This window comes from Camelus ferus, chromosome 4 (assembly GCF_009834535.1).
Source record: "Camelus ferus isolate YT-003-E chromosome 4, BCGSAC_Cfer_1.0, whole genome shotgun sequence".
Lineage (NCBI taxonomy): Eukaryota > Metazoa > Chordata > Mammalia > Artiodactyla > Camelidae > Camelus > Camelus ferus.
In genome coordinates, this window is record NC_045699.1 from 16,008,480 (window position 1) to 16,031,154 (window position 22,675).

General features: G+C 37.0%; 1 pseudogene; it reads left to right on the forward strand.

Annotated features, from left to right (window-relative positions):
* Window positions 1-10,493: 10,493 nt before the first annotated feature.
* LOC102513543 lies at window positions 10,494-11,096 on the forward strand (annotated as a pseudogene).
* Window positions 11,097-22,675: the final 11,579 nt, after the last annotated feature.

Consider the following 22,675-nt stretch of genomic DNA (forward strand, 5'->3'; position numbering starts at 1 on the left):
ACCTCAAGTTATGCAAGTGCTTTTCTTATGGAACAAAGCTAGTTTTCCTGGATCCATCTGTGCTATAGCAGAGGGTAGGTCAGCCAAATTATTTTAGAAACTCTATTCTACACTACAACCTGAAAGTAGCTGGGGTTTGAATTCAAATCTGTACCAGCCAAAGTTATTTCCCGTTTTGTTCAGAATTGGGCAACATCAACATCTCTGCCATCTAGCCTCAAGAAATTTCAGGTCTTTGATTTTCTTCATTTACTCAACAGCATTAAGTCATGATCACCTCAGATGACTTTTACTTCCCTGGAGTACATGACTAAGGTCTAAGCCATTCTGGTGTTCATCGGACTTGTTACCACTGCTTTAAGGTAAAATACAAACTATACAACTACTGCCAAGATACTAAGGAACACCTATTCCTTATGGGTAAGGGTTGAACATTAGAAGGTACTTCGAGCTCACAAGGAGAGCATGAGTGGAGACTTGCTAGGATATACATGTTCCAGGCAAAGTGAAAGTCTGGCTCTCCATGTCTCTCTTGTAAATATCTTCCTTCTTACCACACCCTCTCAAAGGTGAAATATTATCTGGAGGCTGAAATATTTCCATAAGACAAGTTTCAGAAGTGTTCTTTATTCAACATGTATAGCTTTTAAATACTCTTAAGATATCATGCCTGTCTCCCAGGAGGCTTGTTGGCTTCACAAACATAATAGATTTTCTCAAGTTCCTGGAAACCAAACTGCTCTTTTTCTTTATTAAGCTACCCCAGAAACTCAAAGGAAATGTGAACAATGAACTGAAATCCTAAGTACTAGACACCAAAATTTCCCCATTTTACCTAAGACCAAATCTGCATGTCCCTGTGGGGGAAATATGATAGGAGTGAAATGTGCCATCAGACTTCCTTTCTTCCATCTCCCATTGTTGACAGCTCTCAACCAGCTCCTTTGAATGTATGCTGTCATCCTGTCCCAGCTGTGAGAAAATCATAGCCCAGGATTATTTTATATCTCTTTCCTATAAAATCTAAGTCAAAGTGACTGATATCCCCAACTCAGCCACATACCAGGAGAGAGGGAGAGAAAACCACTGCTAAACAACAGAAGTTATGTCCACTCATTTTATAACCTCTAGCGACCTACAGTTTGAACTTACGAGCAAGGTGAGAAGGGTACCAATCAGGGCAGAGAACACTTATGAGTACCTTAAAGTCCAAACAAATGAATCTGCCTTATAAGATGCCTGATTGGCTCTGAGTTGGGAACCAGATCAACAAGTCAGATGCTTCTTATTCAGTCTTCATCTATATCATCTCAAAATTATCTATTTGAATTGATCAATTTTCTACAGGGCAGTAATGACAAAATTATAAACAATTTGATTAGCATTTGCAGTTATCTAACCTCATGTATAAGTACATCTGATAAAACAAGGATGAACGGATCCTACCACCTTGAAATCTCATCTACACACTGCCTAAATATGGCTCACTCCCTCTTCTCAGGTGTGAAAATCTACCAAATCAAGATTCATTTTGGTTAACAAGCCCATTTTGAAAGGTAAATAACTTAAACAGAATTAGTTTCACAATTAAGTCTTTATAGAGAGTGCACTGGCTGCCTTAAATTACTTCCCTCCTAAACGCCAGTTGAGATATCCCCAGAGGAATGAGTACTTTTACAGCAGAGGCTTGGAACACAGAAGAGTAGTTTTGGAATAGGAGAAGGGCTTTAGGTAAAGACATGTTTAGGTCCAACTTAAAAACGTCGGGTTAGAATGGCCAGAGGCATGAGGAAGTAAGGAGAGGAGGTAAGAAAAAGAATCAGGAAGGCTCCCAAAACAAAGGATAAATATTTCAAAAATTTGGCCTGAACTTGACCTACTCCCAGTTTTCAGGGTAATACTGCCTCTTGACTATTCAGATATGAGAACATAACAGTAACAGTCCACACCAATGATAAAAGTCAAAAGCAGCCTTCATCTCCTCACTCCACAGAAACAGACAGATCTTAAAATTCATCAATGAAGTGATTTAAAAAATCTCCATGTAACTTTATATTCCAAATTTTGATAACAGCTAAGAGGAATAAAAAACCTTTTCTGATATTTTTCAGTAGCCTTACTGATTAAAAAAAAAGTAAGTCAAACGGCCTATCAGTGTACACAGCTGGGTTGTCAGATAACAAAGAGATATGGGCCGTTGTCCTGTTTCATGCTCACTCTCCTGTTTCATGCTTACATTTCTCAGACAATGATTCTCATCAGCCAAGGCCAGAAATGAACATACTTTCACTCAGATACAACCATCTTTCCTTGAATATTCTAGAGGTTGACAGGCCTCCAGAGAAGTTGTACACTGAGTCCAGGGGAGGCTTAAGAAAATCAGTTTTTACCAGACTCAAGAGTCAAATGAAGGCACATTTAACTCTACTACTTACTCTGCAGCTCAAATATATTTTGCCAAGAGATTATTTATAGTTGTGGACATGAAATAGATGATCTGTGAACTGCCTGTGGCGAGAGTCACTTTAAGAATCACAAACGTCACTGGAGGGAGCAGTGTGGTGACTCTCAACAGCACAGGGACTCCATGGGCTGAGAGAGGACCCCAGGGATTTCTGTTTTCATACCAGCTCTGTCCTCACCGCCTGGCCACATAACCCTGGGCAGTCTGTTAACCTGTTTCGGCTGTACTATCCTCCATAGTTGGTGAGTTAATCAGAAGCCTTTGGGAGGAAAAAGTAATTTAAATGATTTGTCAACAAAAGCTTTTATAGAGTACAGTGAATAATAAACAGTGAGGCTTTAAGCCCCAGATTGCACAAGTATATCAGTTCCCAACCACTTATCCCACTCTATCAGTGGCCATCATATGGCAGTTTTTACAAAATGCTCACATCTGCTTTCAAACCTAGCTCTGCACAGCTATAAAATCTGAGGATTTTTAAATGATCACCTGGGTCCATATCCCACACCCACCCAAGAAGTGAAGTCTGGAACTAACAACTTTTTTAGAACCTAATGACAGTGGCCACTTGCCAGCTTCTTGAACAAGACACAGAGCCAACAAGAGCCAAATCCAGCAGCCGATTGGGAATGCCTGCTCAGACCAAGTGAGATCTGAAAACAGTTTCAGAGCTGATGTTTCAGGGATGAAGCATCAATATATCCATTAGTGTCCTGAGAGAGCCCTGGAAACACATCTGAAAGCCAGTACAGCCTTCACTGTATCTGCCCAATATGACAGACTCAACCTGCAATCCACTCTCTTGACCCACACCCTGATCTATGCTAGTCATTCCATCTACCTTCACAGGAACCCAGCTTTGGTGCTGGGACAATTGCTGTGTTTGGTAGCTCTGTGTTTCTAATGTGTATCAACCGAGAAAGAAGTGAGCTGAGTGGCTGTTAGAGCCCATCTAGTTTATCCCACTGAGATCCAGATCCTTGATTTCCACCATCAGTCAAGTTTGCTCAAATCCAATTCCCATCTACATCAATACCAGAGGTGATTATTGGTTTTTTTGTGCCTGTTGTTGTCTATAACTAAGACTTTCTGAAAATGAAGGAATTTCTTTAAAATATTACTTCCATGGAATGAACACTATACACAATTTATTGCACAGCTAACTTGAGCATACTCACCTGCAATTATTAGGCTGAGAGGTCTAGAATACACATTCAGCTCTGTCTACTAAAGGTTAATCAAATCCTTTGCCAGGGTGTTAAAAGTAGTCTTAGTTCTAATCCAGCCTGGTTTCCTCTCCTTGCAACATTCAAACTCTGCTAAACTTCTTTCGTGGGCCCCACGCTGTGTTTATTCATACCAGTCTGGGCTGAAAAAGTGTTTTCTTTTATCACAGTACTTATTCACAGTGTCTTTATGAAACTGGCTCAGAGTTAAATTTAAGTGCTAGCTTTAATAATTATGTCTCTAGGAAGCCCTCACTTCTCTCAACATGCGCTGAAGACTACCTGCCACTAATTGGTCCTCATATTGTTTTCCTGATGCTGTAGCTCATCCCCCACATCTGGGTGTCCCAATGTGGCTGGTGTCAGGCAAGAGTTCCACATGTTGCTGTGACAGGAACCATGACCAAATCTGATCCTTTTAACAGAAACAATAGTTTCTGGAAACGGGTTAAAAAAAAAAACGTACTCACTCACTTTGCAGAAATAGGGACGTGATGATTGCGTCTCTGGAACACCATAAATATCCATTCCAATTCTCCTTCTGGCTCACTCCAACAATAGAACCAACGCTCCAGCTTCTCCCTGGAAGGAGATTGTCCACACATGTAGCACCCCAGCTTTTGTGGCTTATATCCAAGGGATAGGCCCTCAAGTCATCTAGCTCTGATAGCCAGCAGGGCTCAGCATTCACAAGTCCCACAGGACCATATTAAACAAAAAAAGTAGTTTTCAAATGGGCAGGCAGAACTGCATGCAGCTGTCTCCCCTTGGCTCAGCACAGAGGGATCTCCACACTGGGTAACACCGCTTGTGAATTTCAGACTTGGGTGTACTAGACTATTGGTCATTCCTAGGATGTTCAGCCTTTGACTTTTCAGTTCCTGTCCAAGTTTGTTTCTTTCTTGAGGGAGGTAATGCATAGACTATTAGAAATTAAGGACTTTTAGAAATAGTCCTGATTGTTCACAATTAAAAGCAGCTTTATCAGCTTTATCAAAACCTCACAGATGTTTACCTACTCAGTTTTCTGTTAAGTATGTCTTTCTTTCTGACCCAGGCTATTACGCCATCCTTTCATCTTCCTTTAACCCTGAAGCTTCCCATTTGCTTTCTGGCAGAAAAAGACTTTTTCCTCACATCCATCTCTTCGGCTTCAGGTCAAAATTACTAACATCATAGCTGCCTACCATCTGAAGCCCACGTTGCCCTCAGCTCTAAGCAATTCTAGCATCCCTGATGCCTGTCCCTAGAGACTAGATTCACCATTCTTGCTTCAGGCCAAAATTGCTAAGTTATAATTTCCTTACATTCCTCAAGCTTAACTTAGCTCCAGCCTTAGGGATCTCCTGCCTCTCCTCTCTCTCTCATTTGTACTAAACTCATTAAAAATATCTTAGGTTTGCTAGCCTTCCTTCTAGCATTTGCCTGAACTAGAAAGGAAAATAATCTGTACAGTGCCCAGAAAGAGAACATGAAGGGGAACATTTATAAACACGTCCTTGGCTTCCTTCAGGGAAGAGCACACCCTAAAGGGCCAGCCAGCCTCACTGGGTATTTTCAATCCATCTGTATTGCCTGTGAACCAGAAGACATCATCACCTTAAGACTCCAGTTATTTGCATAATACCACTTATTCTTGTTCCTTTTCCAGCTTACTCAGAAGTCTTCTGATTATAGGTTGCCTTCCTACATAGCTTTTTCACACTGAGTGCATCAGCTGACACAAATAAACCAATCTGCTTGAAAGTTAAATTTCTCTTTATAAGTTTATGTATACTCTGGTTTGCTCATCACTCTTGTATGAGTCTAGTTAGTGCAGCTCATCTGGAGAGATCACTTCTGAAAATATAAACGTTCAAGTTTTTGGATATGAATTTTTTTGTTCCCAATCTCAGACTTTAAAGACTTATAAAAGTATACAGTAACCAAGATGAAATGCTCAATTCAGCTATATTTTTGGGAATTCCTTAGCGCACATCTGGGCACCTAAGTTCCTTGTCTTATTTTCAAGTTTAATTAACACAAAATTACACACACACACACACACACACGAATTTTCTCTCATTTCTTTGGCACTTGTGAATGAGATTGAGTCTTTGAGTTCATCCTTTGCCAAAGGCTTTCCTGAATCTACAGCCATGGTAGTCCTTGCTTTGTGCTCCCAATCTACTTTATAGAGACTTATCAGGACTCCCTATTATATTCATTATATACCTCTTTGTAAGTCTCTAGGCTCCTTGAAGCCTCCACAGATGCATGCAAGTCATATTTTACCCAGAATGCATGACAGAATATTATTGGATATAGACATGTTGCTCCAGGAAATCACATTTGTTAACATTATCCTATAAGGCAAATATCATTCTACCAATCCCCAAGCATGAATTTGGAATTTGTTCTTGAGCAATGTAGAATTTTCCTATCTTATAACAATCTTTGTTCAATTCCCTCAGTGATTAAAAATATTCATTAGTAAGGTAATTAGCAAGGATTATGATGTGGTCAAGAGGCAATGAGCTTCCAAGTGGTGCACATGACACACAATCCAACAATAAACCCTATGTTCTCACCAGTGGAGCAGGGTGATGCAGCACAGTCAACACACTAACAGGTATCACTCATGCACACGCACGTATGCACATGCTTGCACACGTGCATATGCTTGCACACGTGCATACACACTTTCTAGCTCTGGTTGCAGATTTGTCTATAGGCTGACATCAAAGTACAAAGGGTTTATGGCATAATGTTTATCAAAGTTGGATTCCTAAATTTAGCTACAACTTTCTCAAAATAGCAAAGGGATATTTGCCTGGCAAACCCCAAGTTAAAAATTGTTTAACAGTCTGACTCTCTGGTGGTCTAGATAGAGACGATTAAGACTGATGTATTGCTTTTTGTAATCTCCTCTAAGTAGTCAGAAATCATGGAAATTTTGCCCCAAATTATCTTTTGCACTACCCAACTCTCAGTTAAATTCAAGCTTGACTATAACCTTTTAAAAATCTGTTTTTATTCTCTTGGAAATTACTGGAATAGTGTGATTTTTAAAAGTAAAGCCAGTCTTGTTTCTACCTTTGACTCCCACAGAATTAGTAGTATCCTTGTATATTATATCACATTCAATATATATTTATTGACTAAGTACATAAAACATCTCATTATCACTTTCTGTTCCATAAATATAGGTAAGAAGTGGCATAGATGTGTATGCTTCTAAGTGAAATATAGACACACACTGATAAAAATTCAACTGGAAGAGAACACCAAAAAAAGACAAAGGAAGCTACATTTAAACACATTTTCTTCTTTACTATTTCGAATGTCTTTTCAAGTATCAGAATTCTATGAGAATTTAGTATAGTTTAGTCAGTATAGATCATATTCCTTAGGGGTTTATTATTTAGGCTTTCTTTGTATTCATGGCATTTTACCCTTAAATGGGGTATTGTCATAATATTCTTTTTTATTCCTTTTCTTCCTAAAAATTATCTCTGACTCAAATTAGTAATTTGATTGTAGAAATTATCTAACTATTTAAATTATTTGGAGACCATCAATATAAATTGAGTAATTAAATTAACTATTATGATTTAATAAAGATAATTTTTGCCAATCTCCAAATGGAATATGTCTGACTACTGGAACATGATAGCTGAAAGAAGTCCCTGATCCAATGTAAATATAAATATATAAACAAATAACATAGTTTAAATGGTCAGTTGTAAAAGCAGGGGAATTTCTCCAGGCCTTTCAAAGAAGGAATTCAGCAGAGGGACAGTGCTTGCAGAACTGATGGAAGGGCTGGGGGAAAAAGACAGGAGAAAAGACTGCTGGGTTTTAGGAAATTAGAATATTCTACACGATTAAGGAAATTGTCACTAATGAACTTGGCTGACTGCAGCACTGAAGCAGAGATCTTGCCATGTGCCGCCGCTGCCAGCTAATAAAAATGACCTCTCTTCTCTCTTTCAAATATCATGTAGGTATCTTGCCAGCAGATTCTAACCTAGAACCCTATTAGCCAGGACTTATTACTAGTAATAGTCAAAGGGTCAGAAACAACGCATAATCATTCCTCTGAGCAAGTACGGAAAGTGTTACTTAATAAAAATACCATCTTTAGTTTGTTTTTTAATGTACACATGGGCTGGCCATTTTTTCATGGCTGAAAATTATTTGGCACCTGTCTTATCTAGAGGTGTGTTCTATGTTCTCTCCCTCCCCTAGAGTCTTGGGGTCCTTACGGCTGCTCTGAAGATAAGACTATAGGAAAAGTGAAGACATGAGACTTGTGGGTTTGGTCCATAAGACCATATAACCTGCTTGGCTCTTTCAGAATGCTTGGTCTCAAGAATATCCTTCTCGGCACCCAGCCACAATGCTCAGAGAAGCTCTAGAGACAGTCCCAGAGGAGCCCAGCTTTGAGTCACCCCAACTCAGACATTTCAGACATGTAAGGAAACCTCCAGATACTTGTCCCCACCATTCTGCTCACTCTCAACAATGTGAAGCTTGAGATATTACAAAACAGAGACAAGCCATTCCTGTAGTCTGAATTTCTTGTTTGAATTTCTAACCCAACAAATTTGTAAACATTGTAAAATAGTTGTTTTACACTACTAAGTTTGGGATAGTCTATTACTCAGCAACGGTTACTTGAACAACTCCTGAAAACATGAGAGATAAGAAAAGATAATGAAGTGGATGGAGACTTAGAGACTGGAATTCATCTCGAGTATGCAAATTTGAAAGTTGTCCCAGTAGCATAGCAGGTAAGGTTTATGCACAAAACTATGCAATTAGGCTTGCAATCATCTGTTATAAATCTGTAGTATTTGTCTTTCTCCATTTTATTTTTTCTCCGGTTATATAATCTTAAGTCTGGGGCCTGAAACCTCCGAGGGAACCGATCTAGTAGGTCTGGGTCTTCTTTACCCATTCCCGTACCATCACCCAAATCACACAGATGTGGTGCAGTTCAGGTCTTTAACAAGTTACAAATTTCAAAGATATGGCACGATTTTACCACATTAATTAACTCGCATCCACACGCTCCCAGAGGAGAAGAAGGAACAAAAATTCCAATTACCAAATCCATTTGCTAAAGAAAACTAACTTCCCTCTAAGTGGAGCCTATCATATTGTTCTAAACCTTTCCCTTGAGCTTGACAATTCAGTTACTGAACATTCTTATGACTAAGTTTCTCTTCTGTTGCTTCCTCTCACTTTTTATCCAGATGTTCTCTTTGATTTTTATCTCTGCTCCTTTTGCTTTGCTATCAAGAGTGTATTATAAGCTTTTATGTGACATTGTATACTACCAAGCACCTCAAGGATTATACCTCTTCACTTCTCTATTCTGCACTCATTACCACCTCTTTCTCTACGTTTGAGTGTCCAGTGTGTCTAAGACTGTATCTTGGTCCAACAGCAAGTGAAAGAAGTACTGGAAGATACAGGTCTTTGCTGCAAGGTACTTACTTCCGGTGGAGATAGAAAATACAAAATAGTATGAGAAAAAATTTTACTGACAAACCCAAGTAAAAGAAAACAAATCTGTTGTAATTATGACACAGTAAGAATAATTTTATAGTCTGAACAGGCTCAGCTTCAGGGCACAGTGGGACCTCTGTGGCTTCAATGACTGGCCCAGGAAGGACTGAGCTTGAGTTTCCCACTATTGTCTATCCACTTACATGCCAAGCAGTATGCTAGTTAGTCTTCATTCTTATTTATCTGACTCAGTGTTTAGGTGTCACTTACAATATTGGCCAGTTATCTAAAAGATCAAGCCAAGACAACAAATTTGAGTGTTTGTTCAAGGCAAGGGAGGAGGGGTAGTTCAAAGGGGTCAACTGTGGAGTGGCAGCACTATAGTCATGGGTGATCAATCCACTAAAAGCAGAACCCTAGTCAAGTCTTTCGTATACTGGCCACCTACCATATAATAAAACTGTGCTAAACCTGGAGAGAAAGGATGGTTAAGACATACTCTCTGCCTACAAAGAGTACTGGTATCACAGGAGAGGTATACATAGGTCCAGTGGAGACACAAAGAGAAGAAAAATCTAACCCCAGAAGGGAGGTAAGCAAGTAAGACAGGGATTTAAGGTATCCAACGACCCAAGAAACTGGGTTATAGTTTGGAATAGTTACATTCCCTTAAAATAAGCTAGCCAATCTAAAACCTAAACAGATATTGATCCAAATGATAATATGGATATCCAAAATATTATGTTTAATAAAATAAGACATAAATGAGTAAATGTTTTATGATTCTATTATAAGAAGTTCAAGAACAGGCAAAACTAATCTATGGTGAAAGAAATCCTAACAGTAGCTGCTTTCTGCAGAGTACTGACTGGAAAGAAGCACAAAAGAATTTTCTAGGGTGATGAAATTTTCAAAATCTTGTCTGAGTGTTGGTTACAAGACAGGATACATTTGTCAAAATTCATTAAATTGCGGGCTCAGGATCTCAGTCTTTTAGCCTACTTTATGCTTGGCTTTCTGGCCTCTCAGCCCTGGGCACTTATACATCATCAAATTCCTCAAGGGTAAGGACAACAATGAAAATCTGGTTCAGCTCAATGCACCACCCTGCTCTCCAGTAACTGGGCCCGTCAAGTCCTGAAGGACATGATAGATCAGCAGTACCTATAAACAACTCATTCTGTATATTATTACTATCATTTTTATTCTACTGTTTTTATTTTGTCTTATCAAGGCATAAGCTAGTCCATTCCACCCCGAAGTGAAGGTCTAAAATAGATTTTTTTAATAAACAGTGTTGTGCCAACTGAGGAGCCATATGGAAAAAGATAAAACTGAATCTGTTCTTCACACTATACACCTGTATGAATATTATGTGGATCAGAATAAGAAACCATATACATAGTAGGAAAAAACATGAATGCATTCCTTCATAAGCCAAAGGTAGATGAAACTTTCCTCTCACTCAAAATCTAGAAGCAATACAGGAACAACTTGATAAATTTAACTCCATAAAAATTAAAAACAAAACATTGCATTATGAAACATATACAAAGTAGAAAATAAATGAACTTTTCCCCCCATAATCATAGTGCTCCAATAAACCTGGTAAATGTTCCTAAAACCTGCTGGACCTTCTGTGAGAAGTAAGGCAAGAACCAACCCCACAACATGGCACAGTACAAAAATGGCAAAGATATTCTGTATGCCCAGGCAATGAGGCTTAATGTCAGGAAGCCAAATGGTTATTATAGGCAGACTAAGGCAATTTTCCAGGAAAAGGCTAAAACTACAAAGAAGATTGTGCCGAGGCTTGAATGTGCTGAGCTCAATTGCAGATATAAGAGAGAGGGAAATATTTTGAACTGGGAGGAGATAAGAGAACAAAGGGCCAAGTGATCCAATTCTAAGCTTCCTCTCTTATTTTATTATAAAGACAATAAGATTTTGAGGTTATGTTCACTCCAAAAAATGATTGATGATAAACTGAGAATGATGTTTGCAACCTGTAGTTTTGATATCCCTAGTTTTTAAAACACTCCTCTTCATTGAGAAGAAAACGATCAAGTTCTTAACACAAAAACTAACAAAAGATATGAAGAGAGCGCAGAAAAAGAAATTAAGATGTGAGTGTGAGAGATCTTAAGTGGAGATTTTGAACTATATTCTGTAGACTTAATTTTAGTACTAATATTAGTTTTTATATGTTTAAACTATTATAGATATGTTGTAGGATAAATTGGGTAACTGTTTTAATATCAGTGAGGAAAAAGAATTTTCAGTTTGAGAGAAAAAATTCCCAGAAATAAAAAACCTTACATCTTAAAATTGAATTAGAAATATTAGTGTAAATTTAGTTCATTTCTGTCATTTAAAGAATATGTATTGACAGGTTCTATCTACTGAAAAGACCTGAAAGCAGTGACAAGTTAGGAGCAATGAGCAACTGTAGAATCCAGACTATGATCTCTAATTCCCATTCCCCTAAAAAAGGAAGTTCTTTGGGAAAAGGTTGAAACCAAGTCTACTGTAGCTCATACCCTCTTGACTGAGCAGATGACTGGCAGTTTTTTATGCAGAATAATTATAACTATCAAATGCATGAGGAATGTTAGAATTAGAAACTCACCATTTTGCCAGGCCTACCGAAAAAACATTTTCCAACAACTGCCATGAATGCACAGTAAAACTATTAAGAGAAAAGGTGAAGTGACCAATAATCATTAAGCATTACCAAACATTAGAAAACTGGCTACCACATGCCTCCAGATGTGCATTTGAAGTACATAGCATCATCTATGAGGTGCAGGGGGAAAATGTGATGTGATTCAATCATGCCTTTGTACCTATATTCTGCAATAATGTGGAATATGTAGGAGCAAGTAAAATAATGCCACTAGAAACAAATCCAGAATATAGGAGATTGTACAAGACAAGTGGGAAAATTTCAACAAGTCAATGGCATGTGAGAAAAAAGAAGGAAACTATTTCAGACTAATATTTAAGAAGATGCCTAAGAGCCATACCAACCATATACAATGAGTAGACTTTTTTTGAGGAAATCAACTCTAAAAATCTGTTTTATACCAGTAAAGAAATTTTAACATGGGCTAGGCAGTCTAAGTTATTAGGGAATTATACTTAATTTTTTTTTTGGTACAATGACAGTATTATGGCTATGTGAGAAAATACCTGTTTAAAAAATATATACATACACAAGTGGGTTAAAATGGCATGATATATTTATTATCAGTGTTAAATATTATCTTTGTTTCATTACATCATTTGTATAAACTAAATTTTTAGATGTTTTAAATCATGTGTTAATAACAATATTTAAGTATAGTTCTTTTTATGACTTATTTACTTATACTGCCTCAATTTCTAGCTACCTTGAGATGGGGTAGTTCATATTTCTGAATAATTCACAGGAGGCAGGAAACAGATTTACAACTAACTCTTGTTAGAGTACGAGACATTATCACTTTTTATATCGTATTCCCATTAAATAATTCATCTCTAGTAACTCTTCTATCCGTGAATCACTGTATAATAGAAAAACTTTTCTCTTCCTAAGAAAAGGGGCAGTGGAGTATGCTATCTTTAAACCAATAAAAAATGGACAGTTTTCAATGGATGGAATCAGAACTCTGGGATAAATGCAACAGTCCCCAAGGATGGTCAAATGTGATTCTCTGCAGATGGCTGCACAGGATGACATTTCATAATACATCGTTTCTCTGCTAAGCTGCACAGCATCTCTGGTGCTTCAAGCATATTGTTTATCTCATCAAAAGGAGCAGGTTCTAAAGGTAAGAACTGAGCAAGTGCCACTGCGGAGGAAATGGAGCAGATGGCCCATCTATGATGGTCTGCCTTTACTTGATGAGATGCTGATTCAATCCCAAGCAGACCAGTTGCCAATTAAAAGAGGTCTTGGCTGAGGGCATGTGCACTTTCCTGTAACAGAATCAGCTTATCCACTTCCTCCGACTCTGCCCCCTATCCAGTTCCGTCACCCCCTCTCCGGAAATGAAGCCCTTATGACCAGTTCTGTGAAATATTTCACTTATACTTACTAATCAATGCCTGGATTTCACCAAGACTTCTTACCCCAGTTCTAGGCCCATTTTGTTTTCAGACCCCTTCTAGCTTGATCACTAACAAGGAAATGTGTCTAAGCTTTGTGAAAGAACTTCAAAGACATGTATTAAACATCTGAGATTTGGCCACAAAAATGGGCTTTATTAACTGCTCTTTCTAAACACATTTTAGGATTGCAACATTTTGGATGCATAGAATCCATTTAAATTTTCATAAAATAGATGTAAAAGATACAACAATTCGCAGGCATATTTTAACTTTCAAGGTTCAGGATCCTCAGCTCCAGTTTTATTTAAGGAAAACAATATGAGTCTGAAGAAGACCACTGGGATCACATACTTAGTACCAAGAACCAGGAGTCTACATAGAGGGACGAGAAGGGGTTCTCCTGATTATAAGGGGATCCTTTGACCAGGTCAGTTAGCTATGATAGTTAATAGACAGCCTGACACATCTTGCAGCAAGGTGGGAGCTACACAGCAAAGTAATGGGCCAAAAACTTGTCATGTCTGAAGAAAAACTGAAGGAAATAGTAAATCAGAAGAAGAGAGCAGTGGCTGGACACAAAGAGTAGTCAACAAGTAAGGTATGCTTGCAGGATTAGATCAGCCCCCAAAAGAATCAAACCAAAAGGAATTTTGGCCCTGTGTTTCTTTTCAACTTTGGTATGCTTCTTTTCTCAGTTAAACGGAATTTCTTCTCACTTTCCTACCATACCCCAAGTATGTTAGATAATAAATCCTCTGGAAGCAGCCTCCATATCTGTACTGCTCACCATCCTTTCTCGAAGGCCTACCATCATACTTACTCAATCACATTCCTTGAATAAAGGAATACCTAGCACAGCATAGAAATGGAATAATTTTGCAGATGATAAATGAATGTTGACTATTACCCCAGGCACGACTAAGTTGGAGTCCTTTTGTTTGTTTTTCTTTCTGTGTTAAATTCAGAAGAAACAGGAGGAATTCTCTCTAGAATTCAGAACACTGAGCTTGGGATTAATTCTTCTTGTAACTCAGACATTAAACCCATTTCAACTTATAGTTGAGTAACTGAATTGTGAGAAATCTCAGAAGATTCAAAATTATTTTTCTTGTAAAGGAACTTAAAATATTCTGATCGTGCATATAGAAATTTTTTTTTTTACTTTTTTTTTTCACTTATTAAGAATTAGGTCTTTAACTTTTCCCCCCTGTATTTCATAACAGCTTTCAAAATGATCTCCCTGCCTCCAGGCTTGCTTCCCTGCACTTCATCTTCCACAAGCCTCCAGCATAACCTTGCTAAAACTCTGATTTGATCAGGTCACTAACTCCTGTGTTCCGAAATCCCTTCATGGTTCATAATTCATGCCTTAGCATGGCAGCCAATGCCCTTCATCTTCTGCTATTTTCAGCCCCATCCAGGTCAGGTCTCTTTACCTACAGATTCCATCCATGTGCCACACTCGTGCCATACCACAGGTTTCACCAATCCTGCACTCTTTCATACCTCTTCTCTTGCTCTTTCTTCTGCCTTACATGCTTCTTTCTTCCTTTGCATCCTGGCAGTATCCAACTCCTCTGTCAAAATCTAGTTTAAATGCTACCTTCTCTGTGAGGCTTTTCTTGTCTCATCCAGATAGAATTAATCACACTTAGTGTTCCCATACCTTGATGTAAAGTGAACAGATGGAAGTGAAAGCTTTGGAGCCAGAAAGATCTCATTTCCAATGCTGATTCCTCTATTCACTGTGACCTTGGGCAAAACACTTAAGAAATATGAAGATCAGAGTCCTTATCTATAAAGTGGGTATAATAATATCAGCACACCAGGGTCGCTGTACAGATTGTGATCATGGATGTAAGATTCTTAGTATAGGTCTTGGCTATATGGTGAGAACTCAAAAGAAGGTGTTTATATTGCTTTTATCATTATTTTCTCATTAATCATAATCCAGTTAATAATATAGATAAGTGCATGCCTGCCTAATCATTGATAAAATGATTTCCTGAGCTTTGTGAAGAAAATGCACCACTATATCAGAACTGTTGATTCATGTATATGAAATCATGTATGCTACTTCAACAATGTAAACATATGGTGTTAAAAGTTGTCCTCTTTATAGCTTTGCAGATAATAATCCCTGCAAAAGCAGAACAGGGACTATCCCTTTCTGTGTCCTTCTCACCCAAAAGTATGACATTAACATGACTTTCGTAGGGCTTTTAGAAAATTATATATAAATCCAGCTCTAACCTATATTTCTAACAACATAGCTGCAGGAGATAGCTTGGGCTGAAATTGCATTGAAACTCCTGAATGATTTAGCTCACTCAGTTCAATTGCTATTTAAGTATGTGCTATGCCCAGTTCATTGGGAAAGCAGTGTAGAACAGAACACAAAACGCTTCCTTTCTAGTTCAAGAAAACAGTGACATATGCCCTGCTGAAGTAACAACAATAGCATTAAATGCACCCGAGACACCTAAATGGGACAAGTTTGTGTCACTCACAAACTTGTGTAAGTCTCACCAGATTGTGTCTGTGCCTCTGTTTCCCAGGAGAAGCACTCCTACTTTACCAGCAGTGTGTCACTCCCCAGTCAAAACTCCAGTGGGTTCACATTTCTGACCTGTAGCATATAGTTCAGACTTCCAGCATGGCACAAAAACGCTTGGAGAAGTATGATGACACATATTTTCCTAGCCTTGCCTCCCTTGCTTATTCATACCTGCTATGTTCCAGCCTCATGAAAATTGCCTCCCTGGACTTTCAGTTTCAACTTTAACAGAGTTTAAAGAGCTTAGAAGCTATCAATTCTGTCCTTTTAACAATTAAAACTTGGAAAAACTGAAAATTACTTTTCCTGGAACCATCAGAGAGAACTGAGGTTACAGGACAAACTATAATACTAAAAGCTGGAGAAACAGACTCATCTAGAGACACACAGCCAAGATCATCTGATCTGGAGCAGAAACTCACTGGAGCCATAAGCTGGTAGGAATACTTAATTGGTAATTTTGATGAATTGCTGGAGGTGAGGGCTGACTATCTGGAGAGTGAGAAAGCCTGAAGATGTGGTCTTGGGGAACATACTTTCATGGGCTTTATCACCTAGAAACTCACCAGGTTCTCATGGTAAATATCTGAGAAAGATCCTCTCATGGCTCTGGTCAGTGGTGGGTAGGGGGTGGAATAATTATTGTGAAATATGTCCAGAGATTTCTCTATAAAAAATATCTGCACTCCAGGTGACAAGAGTTGTCCAGAACCTTTTTTTCCTGCTGGGGAAGGGCATTCCTCCCACTCCAGCCACCTCTGGTCTCATCTAAGAAGACGAAAACATAGTGAACACAAGTCCAAGCCTCAAAGAAATAGATTGGGAATACTGCAGCCAAGAGAAGAGTAGAAAGTAGGGTACGGAGGAAAGCTATACCAATGGAGAAACACTTGTGAAAGTCATAGCCCCAAGGCACAGGCTGTGTAAAAAGAGATTTAATCAAAGAATTATAGAACGTCCCCCCTCCCCATGAAATAACACCAGACCAACTGGGCTCCAGTACAGTAACACTAGATTGCAGCTGAAAGAGCAGCAGGACGCATATTCTGTAAGGAGTACTTAGGGAAGCCCGAAGTCCAATAGGGAGACGAAAACACAGACACTAGAGGAATTTGAAGACTTCAGCACCTACAGACAGAGCAGATACTAAACACAACCAAACTTGTAGCCCGCTTACATCAATCCTCAAACACTTATGAAACTCAGTTCCTATTACCTACTATTTATGTTTTAACATAAAATAAATCTGGCTATCAACAGCAACAAAAAATTACAAGATATGTGAGAGAAAAAATAGTCTCAAGAGGTAAAGCAATCATCAGAACCAGAGTTAGATATGGCACGGATTGAGGATGATCAAAAAGGAAATTTAAAATAACTATTATTCATGCATTAAAGTATTTAAGGACAATATGCAAGAACATATGGGTAATATAAGCAAAAGGAAGTCAAATCCAAGAAAGAATCAGAAGGAAATTCTAGAAATCAAATAAAGTACAACAGAAATGAATACATTTGATGGACTTGTCAATAAACTTGACACAACTGAAAAGATTTAGTGATTTTTGTACGTATGTCAAAAGAAATTATAAACTAAAATGCAAAGAGAAGAATTTTAAAAACAGAATGGAACATGCAGAAACTTGGACAATTTCAACAGGTGTAATAAACACAATTGGAAGATTAGAATGAGAAGAAAGATACTGGAAAATTTTCCAAGTACTTTGAAAACTGATGACATAACAACCTACAGGTCCAAAAAGCTCAACAAACACAAAGTAAAATAATCTCCCCTCCCACCATACACAGTCAACTAGGTATATCATATTAAAACTGCAGAAAACCAAAGGCAGTAAGAAAATCTTACAAGATGCCAGAGAGAAACAAAGTAGTAACTTACCAATAGAGGACAAGTTTAATAGTGACAGAGAACTTCTCATCAGAAATCATGTAATGAAGAAGAGACTGGTGTGAAATATTCAAAGTGTTGAAAGAAAAAAAATCTCCTACCTAGAATTCTATACTAAGTGAAATCATTTTTTACAAGTGAAGGAGAAACAAAGAATTTCCCAGACAAGCAGAGGGAATTCATTACCATCAGACTTGCTCTGAAATCCAAAAAGAGATTTTCATGCAGAAAGATGATATAGGTCAGAAACTTGGATCTACCTAAAGATAAGAGAGTGAGAGAAGGAATAAATAATTTTACTTTTCTTATTCTTAACTGATTTAAAAGATAACCTGTTTAAAGTCAATAGCAACCATGTATTGGATGACTACAGCCTATGGCTAAGTAAAATAAATGACAATAATATCACAAAGGATGCAAGGGAAGATTAGGGAATGCTCTGTTATAAAATACCTGTAATACTTGTGAATCAGTACAGTATTATTTGAAGGTAGAGTTAGATTGCTACAAAGGTGTATGTAAATTCTAGGTCAATAAACAATTTGAAAAGAAGTATAATTGCAATGCTGAGAGGAGATAAAGTAGAATCACGTAAAATATTCAGTTAAGACCAGAGAAAACACAAAAAAATGGAGGACACAGACCAGTGACGAGGGTAATGAATAGTCAAGAGATATAAACACAGTAGATATTAATCTAAATATATCAATAATTACTTTAAATGTGAATGGTCTAAATACACCAATTAAAAGCATATATTGTCAAATTGGATAAACAACACAAGACCTAACCATGTATTGTGTATTAGAAAGCCACATTAAATGTGTAGTTTTCTAATAGACAATATAAAGAGACATAGCTAAGATAAAAGTAAAGAAGCTGAGGAAAAACACATGATGCTAACATTAATTCAAGAAAGCCGAACTAGGTATACTAATTTCTGACAAATCTACATTCAGCAAAAGGAAGACTATCAGGGATAAATAGAGGCATTACATATGAGGAAGTAATCAATTCTCTAAGACTACATAACAATCCTAAACATGTATGTACCTAACAAGAAAGTAATAAAACATGTGAGGCAAAAATTCATAGAACTGCAAGGAGAAAGAGGTAAATCCACTCTTAGAGTTAGATACTTCAATATACTTCTGTCAGTAATAGATTAGCAGGCAGTACATTAGTAATGTTATAGTTGACCTTAATATCACCGGGCTGTAAAACATCTAATAAAAATAGAAGAATAGAAAACATATAAAATATGTTCTCAGACCACAATGGAATTAAACTAGAAATTAGTAACAGAAATATAGCCCCCAAATCCCAGCCATTTAGAACAACAGACTTCTAAATAACACATGGGTCAATGAATTCTAAAGAGACATTTTTATATAATTGAACTAGATCGAAAATGAAAATACAATTTATCAGAATTTATCAAAGTAACTGCACATATTAGAAGAGAATAAACAAAAAAATCAGTAACTTAATCTTTTTCCTTAGGAAACTAGAATATTTTAAGCATAAAGCAAAAAGAAAGAAATACAAATTAGGTCATAAATCAATAAAATTAAAACACGTAAACAATATAGGAAAACCAGTAAACCCAAAAGCTGGTTCTCTGAGAAGTTCAATAAAATTGATAACAAAGTAAAAAGAAGAAGACATAAATTAACACTGTCAGAAACAAAAGAGTGCTCATCTCATGGACATTAGAATCATAATAAAGGAACATTATGAACAATTCTGTGCTCACAAATTGGATAACAGATGAAATGGACCAATTCCTCAGAAAGTACAAACTAAAATTCACATGTGGGGAAAAGTTTGGAAAAACCTATATATTAAAGAAATTATATCAGCAATTAGTAAGTGTTCACAAAAAAAAAAGGACTGAGCCCAAATGGTTTTACTGGTAAATTCTATCATTTAAGAAAGAAATAATACTGTATTCTATAATGTATTCCAGACAATAAAAGCAGAGGGAAGACTTTCTAATTTACTTTATAAGGCCAACGTTGCTCCAATAACAAAACCAGGTAAAAAAAAAATTACAAAAAGAAAATGACAGACAATAACACATAAACTAAGAGGCAAAATCCTCCATAAAATATTAGAAAAGCAAATCCAATAATGTTTAAAATGAATTAAATGTTACAACCAAGTGGAATTTATTTCAGGTATGCAAGGGGGATTCAACATTTATCAATCAATGAATGCAATCCATCCATAGCCAACAGGCTAAAGAAAAATCACAAGATTATATCAGTTGATACCAAAAAAGAATGACAAAATCTAACATCCACTCATGATTTTTAAAAAAGTCAGAAACTACGAATTATGGAAGAGAAATATCAACTTGACAAAGAAAAACTACAAAAAACCTAAGGTATATTGGTGAGAGGCTGGATGCTTCCTTCCCAAGATTAGGAACAAGGCACAGATGTCCTCTTCCACCTCTCCTAGTCAATATCTTAATGGAAGTTTCAGCTAGTGCAATTAAACAAGAAAAATATAAAAGTTATACATATTGGAAAGGAAGAAGTCAAATTGTTGTTGGTTGACACAACTGTCTATGTCAAAAATTCCAAAGAATCTACCAGAAGAAAAAGCTAGAATGATTCATGTTGTAGTGGATTGGAGTTTGGCACATCAGTATGAATTCATGCTTAGCTCAATATTGCTAAGATGGTTACATATAAAAGTATTTATAAATATGTCTATCTACAATGGGTTAATTTATACATGTATTTTTTTTCTTTGTCAGCCAAAAGCCTGACAGCAATGATTTCCCAGTAGCAATGACCATACATAGCACCCAAATCTTGATTTCTAACACCATTCTCCAAGAAGAAGAATCAGGGCTCCTTGGAGAAATGGCTGATTCTAGGATACAAATAGGAAACACACGGAATATACAAAATGGGTCTGGAGCATTTATTAGTGTCAAAAAGGAAATATAGGGGGAAAACACAATGAAAGGAGTAAATCAAAGGGATACAACTTAAGGAACTCTCAATGGCAAAGCTGGAACAATTTAAGCAGCAAAATAAAGGAGTATTATATTATAATCCAAAGTATAAAATAAATATCCATGGGTTCATACTGATTTTATGTATGTGATTGAATAAATGGGAGTAACAGACAAATCATCTATGCAAAATAATTCCAAATTAGTTATGTAGCTACTTCACCCTTAAGGAGGTGGAGTACAATTCCTCACTCCTTGAGTAGGGTTGTGCATAGTGAATTTCTTCTAAAAGTACAGTATGAAAAAGGGAGGAAAGAAAAAAATTACATTATAGTAGAGAAACATGACAAACACTGCCTAAGCCAGGTGACCAAGGTTAATAAAAAAATGACAGACATATAGATAATGTCTATCAAAGAAACATTAGACAAATCCCAAATGAGGGACATTCTAATAATTACCTAACTAGTACTCCTGAAAACTTTTAAGGTCATCAAAAATAAGGAAACACACTGTCACAGCTAAAAGGAGCCTAACGGCATATTATGACTAAATGCAACGCAGTATCCTGGATTGGATCCCAGAAGAGAAAAAAGGCGTTGGGTAAAAATTATGGAAGTAGGACCAAAGCATTAACTTTATTTAACAATGTGTCAACATTGTTTCATTAATTGTGATGATTTTATCATACTAATATATTAATAAGGGAATCTGGGCATAGGAGATATATGAGAACTGTACTTTTCCCCACAATTTTCCTGTAAATTAAAATGAAAAGCTTATTTTAAAATATCTTTGAAATTGTCTTTATCCTGACACACCAAATTCTTCTCATCTCTTCTTCTCATGTTTTCTTGGCCAGACAGGAGCCTGCTTCTCCATTTGACGAAAATGTGAGGCATTACTTCTTCTATAAAGTCATCTTCAACTTCTCAGGAAAGTGCTGTTCCTTCTTCTCTTGATGCCATGATTATCTCAATAAAATGTAATCATGTGCTTGTCTCTTTTCACAGTAGGCTGGGTTCTCTGTGGCCTCCACCATGTCTTATTCTAACACTACACTAGCAAAATGCTGAACACAATGGGAGCATTCAACTCATGTCTGTTGCCTAAATGGAAGATAGTGTTAGTAAGGCTTTTGAATTTTTAAAGCAAGTTCACATACATTATTTTGTATGTTCATGCCAACTATCTTGTGTGTTGACAGCCCACTGTTTCTGCCACTTGAAATGAGTAAATTGAGACTCAAGAGAGTGGAAAAGACTTGTCCTAGTTTATATAACTTCTAAGTGCTGGGAAGGGCATTTATCTCAGTTCTTATGACTCTACATCTACTTTCCCCTCCCACTTAGAGATAAGCTGAGGCTTGTCGCCTGGGTTTAAATCCCAGTTCTATCAACTGCTGTCTCTGATCCTGGGCAAGTCATGAAATCTGAACTTTAAAACCTTAATATATTTTAATGGAAGCTAATGATAGTATTTACCTTATATAGTTTTCTAAGGATTAATGATATAGTGCTTATCAAGTAACTGACTTGGTAAGAGCTCCATACATTGCCAATATTGTACTATTACTAATATTAGTGAAAAAGTAGTAAAACTATTTTAGAATCAATTAATCCACTTCACTGAAACACAGACAAAAAAAGGGCTACATTCTATTTGCACTATTTAGGCCAACAAATAGGCTCTTATTTTTTAAGTGATCCTCTTTAAAATGCAAGTACAAATGGCTAGGAACCAGCCTTCTATCTGAGATGGTCATTTGGACTGCATGATCTCTAAGTTCTTTTCTGTACATATTCTTTATTTCCTTTGCATTCCCCCAAGAGCTGCAGCACACAATATCAGAGGTTCAATAAAGGATGGCTGACTGAGGCTTTTAAACTCCCAACACAATCACTTTCATGCTGCCAATTTTGATTCAGTTTGTGATTTATGGGCATATGGAATGTTTTGC